This window comes from Macrobrachium rosenbergii, chromosome 49 (genome assembly GCF_040412425.1).
Source record: "Macrobrachium rosenbergii isolate ZJJX-2024 chromosome 49, ASM4041242v1, whole genome shotgun sequence".
Classification (NCBI taxonomy): domain Eukaryota; kingdom Metazoa; phylum Arthropoda; class Malacostraca; order Decapoda; family Palaemonidae; genus Macrobrachium; species Macrobrachium rosenbergii.
In genome coordinates this window covers 31598606-31603605 of record NC_089789.1, presented here as the reverse complement: position 1 = coordinate 31603605, position 5000 = coordinate 31598606, and the positions used below count along the sequence as shown (strand labels likewise).

The following is a 5000-nucleotide window of genomic DNA, read 5'->3' as shown; positions in this document are numbered from 1 at the left end:
GTTTTTGATGGCTTCTATCTTCTTCAGTTCGTTTTATATTCTCTTCAGTTCGCCGATGATATCTTTCATTTTCTTCAGTTGGCATCCAAAACTTTTATTTCCATTTTCTTAAACTCTCATTCCCACTTATTCGATCTCTTTACCTTTTATTCACTCAGCTTTGTCTAAATTAATTTTTATATCCAGTTGCCTTTCTTCTGTAGCTTCAACTCTCATTTAGTCGATTTTCTTACATTTATTATTAAATTCTGTTTGGTTTCCTTAGCTTTCAGTGTCACATGCAGCTTTATTCGAATGCTTATCTATTTATCCATCTTATCTTAGTTTTGATAATCATTCATTGTCTTCTACTGCCTTGATGATCTCATATTATCATTTACAGCCCCTATTCCCATCTGTTCCATGGCATTTAAAGTCTTTTTAATTTTCATGTTTATTCTTTTTCAGTTATTTGTCTCAAATGTACATATTTCCCGTTGCCTTCTAAAGTTATTATTAATTCTCCTGAGCTTCAGTTGTTTCGCTTTTCTTTCTTTATCTTTCATTCTCATCTCATCTTATTATTCCTATAAGTTATTAACTTTTCTTGGTTTCCCTAAGCTTTACTTTTTTTTTCCTTCTCATCTCTTCCTTTGACATTTTAATGATTCTTATCCCACAATGTGTATATGTATGCATAGTATATATTTATTTACAGATATGATTTATATATATATATATATATATATATATATATATATATATATATATATATATATATATATATATATGTATATATATATATATATATATATATATATATAATATTTAGATATTTCTTATATTTAACTCTTGTTAAGCTTCATTATTTATTTATCTTTATAATTTCCTATTTAATTTTATTACAGCGTCAATAACCTAATTGCTGTGACGCCAGTTTTAATAGCCACAATTCAATCAATCAATCCCCTCTACTTGTCTTCCCCAAATAACCCCTCGAGTATTATTCTTGAAAGTTATCAAAAAGCCATTGCGCCGTTTCCATAACTAAGACTTCAAAAAAAAATGAGACAGAGATAGTTCGATTTTATTCCTTTCCTCAATGTGCCAAAGGTCATTCATAAATTTTAGATAGACGAAGGATAAAAAATTCTGAGACAAGGAACTGGTTCCTATATCTACGTGTGCAGAATGACCTTCATAAATTTTAGATAGAAGAAGGATAAAAAATAAGCTGGGACAGGGAGCTGGTTAGAATTTTGTTCCCCATAAACATAGGAACATTCCTCTTATCTGTAGAGCGATCTTCATAAATTCAGACAGGTGGAAAAAGAGTCGGTTGAGATCTAGAAGGTATGAACCAGATGGTCGTCGTTTTGATAAGAATATCACGAACGTCCCAAGATTCTCTGGTCGTCTTCTGAATCAGAATCTTACGATCGCCCCGAGTCTCTGGTCTTTATCTTCTTTTTTTTTATAGAAGTCCCACGGTCGTTCCTAGAGAGACTCGGTAGCATTCTCTTCTCACCTGACCTTGACAGACTCAAGGTTGGCGAGAAGAAAAGAGAAAGTAGGTGGGAAAGTCGAGAGTGTAGAAAGCAGGGAAAATGTAGGGTTTATTAAGCAGGGAAAATTTTAAAGAGTTTAGAAAGCAAGGAAAATTTAAAGAGTTTAGAAAGCAGTAAAGACTTTAGAAAGAAGGGAAAATGTAAAGAGTTTAGAAAGCAGGGGGAAATTTAAAGAGTTTAGAAAGCAGGGAAAATTTAAAGAGTTTAGAAAGCAGGGAAAATTAAAGTAAAACTGACAGATAACGAATTGAAAAGGGGTGAATGACAAATTAGTAAGGACAAATATAGGTGGATATTGAAAGTAAAGAATAAAGTAATAAGAGAAAACACGAAAAGTTGCGAATAAAGAAAGTGATAAGTTGTAGATGCAGTTAAAAGACGGGAGAGAGAGAAGGGTTGACTGTAAATAGGCAAAAGAGTAAAATGAGAATGAAATTTTGGAACAACTAAAATGTGAAAATGGTATATATAGGTCAAATTGGAAATACGAAGTTATTAGAAACAAAATATTGCGAGCAGAAGAACAGAAAACGGAACTTTAATAATCTTGGATAAATGAGTAAATACAGGCATTACTGATCCTACTCAATAACAGAATGAAAAATAACGACTGCAAGACATTAAGTCAATTCACAGAATTGAAACTGCTCTAGTTAAAATCAGGAGTAAAGAAAAGGGAGAGAATGACAGAAAATGCTGGGAAAAACCATATCAACAATGTAAAATAGCGACACAAAGCAGAAACAAAAATAAAGGAAAGTAGAATTTGAAAGAGAGGAGAACTTAACTTTAAGAATGAAGAAAATAAGAGGCAATGTTGTGATTACAACGCCAAAGTCTATAAATTAAACCAAGCGAAGGAAATAAAACCAACAACATTGCAAACGTAGCACTGACTTCTCAAAAGCAAAAACAAACCAAGAAAGAGAGAAAGAAGAGAGAGAGAGGAAGAGGCAGACAATATTGTCGACGTTGCCCTACTGGTCCGACAGTGCATTGCACACTTGGACACCTGCATTAAACAAGATAAGAGCCCTGATAGGTGACCCATTGAACAGACCTTCAGGTGAGTTCAGAATGAAGAAAGGGCCCCGTTTATTAGTGTCGGTTTCCTCATCTGTGTGTGACAAACGTTACACTCAGATGTCTCGTAAAAGAGGAAGTTTATTTCGTTCAGTCGTGTATTTAGAAGTTGAAAAATTCTCGGTCTATATAATATTCTTAGGGCAGGGAGTTTCGTGTTGAATTCATTGCAACAACAGCGTTTGTGTTTGTGTGTGTGTGTGTGTGTGTGTGTGTGAGAGAGGTGTCCCTTGTCGATGAACGTTGGATTAAAATTTTTGAATTTATGTCACTGTTGTAAATTTTAAACAAATATATTACCAGAGATAAATAGAAAGATAGATAGTCAGAGAGAGAGAGAGAGAAAGAGAGAGAGAGAGAGAGAGAGACCTTTGGTGAATGATTTTACTCTGTTAAAAAAACAACATTACCAATTTACTTTCAGCTTTCCTGCCATCAGTAAAAGAAATTATTTTGCAGTACTCTTCAACTGAAGTTCCCATTGCAGCTAAGTTTATCTATTCTATGCTGCTGAAGCGTTCCAAAGGAAAAGCCATTAAAATTGAAATTAAACTTCCTGTTTTATGTGCTTCGTAAGAAATTTCCTTTGCAGATACCCCTTCTTATGAAACTGACCAAAAGTGAGTGGTCTGGAGGTAATTATCGTCCTATAGTGAGAGCGTTTAGTTTTAAATTGCCTTTAGTGATTTTTTTTTTTTTTTGCTGAAACTGCCTTTGGTGCAAGTTTTTCTAAAACTGAAAGCGACTTTAGGGACATTTCATTTTCCTGAAACTGCCGTTGCTAGGAGACTTTAAAAGTAAAAAGGGCCATTAGTTTTTTAAAACTACCTCTGGTGAGATTTTATTAAATCTAAATATCTGGAACTGTATTTATTGAAAGAAATTAAGTGGAAACTGCCTTCATTAAAAGTGCTTAGTTTGAAACTGCCTTTTCTAAGACTCTAAATGATATTCCACGAAGGGGAATGTTTTGCAGCAGCATCTGAACTGTTAGAATGTTAGTGTGTAAGATGAAACTGATTTCAAAGAATGTTTGAAATGGGATCACCTCGAGTGTGAATGCTATAGTAAGATTTTAAAGTAAAAGCACCTCATTCTAGATCATGTGCAACGAGATGTAATTTCTTAGCACCAGCCTTCAGATTCTTCTAATCTTTAATTGCCAACAAGACCAAGAGAATGGTGAACTAGTATTGACAGTTTAAAAATTAATCTTCTTTTGATATTAATTTACTGCTCATAAAGAATGAAAAAGTATCTGCAAAGAAATAAAGTTCTCTCGTTTTCTTTTGTAACTAGGTTATTGAGGAATTGCCAAATTCGTCCGCATCAAAACAAGAGTGATTGCAAGATGGTCTCGTTTCTTTCGGCGAAAGAGACCCGAGAGATATCTCCTGTTTCAAATAAGGTCAGGAAAGGGAAGCCGTGCTCCGGCTACAAGGTAGCAAAACTAGGTAAAAGGGCCCTCTGACAATGTCAGGTCCCACAACATGGCAACGATACCATCATGTGCCAATGCCCCTGTCGTCTTAGCCCATACCCTGTCGCCCACCCATACCAAACCTATGCCCTTTGAAGCCATATTCCTCATAATCATGGTGCCTCGACCCTCCCCAATCTAGCAATTCTCTATACCCTTCTTCTCGTAGGAGAAATTCCAAAACATTACAGAGTCGTTGGCTGTTAGGATGAGAGTCTAGAACCCTGGTATGATTTTATCATTTTTCGGCTCAAATATTGGTCCATAAGCCCAACACCTTCGCCCCTCTTAGGTCCAAAACGCTTAGCTGCATCCTTGTTCGGACTTTGAACGAGAGCCAAATACCTTGGCTTAATCTGATATTTCGTTGTCAGATGTCTTGTTTCTCATTTTTCTGTGCTGGTGGCAGCAGCAGCTGTTGAGGATATGGGTGTCGGGGTGACCTTCCACCGTGTCACACTTTCATTGGACGTATTGCAAAGGATTATGTGGAAATATGAAGAAAAGTGAACTCTTCTTTTCATAGTAAGAAACGAAATTTGTAAAATGAAATGAGCATATAATCGAGGACGTGAAAAAACACGGTTAAGTGATGTCCAACTTGCAAGAGAAACCAGTAATAGAAATGTTTTACGCTTCGGTTAAACAAAAATCTGGAAATTTACAGGAAAAACCGAGAGGGATTTTTTGTGTATGTGCGTCACAGTATGGAATGAAATCTATAAAAAGGAAAAGAAAAAAAACTCGGCAACAGTAAAACGGACCTAAACCGAACAACAAGTACAGTAACAAGAGCAAGTGAGAGAATTAATTACCAGTGAGGTAGAGATCGCAAAACGCCAATTACTCAAAACTGAACGAAGAACTGTTGCCACAGATTTGTTTGCTCC

The 5000-nt window shown here is 35.3% G+C and overlaps 1 protein-coding gene across 3 annotated transcripts in view; it reads right to left on the bottom strand.

Annotated features, from left to right (window-relative positions):
- LOC136832242 (protein eiger-like) overlaps positions 1-5000 on the bottom strand; it is a 195126-nt gene that overhangs the window by 183125 nt on the left and 7001 nt on the right. The gene's annotated exons all lie outside the window — the stretch shown is intronic.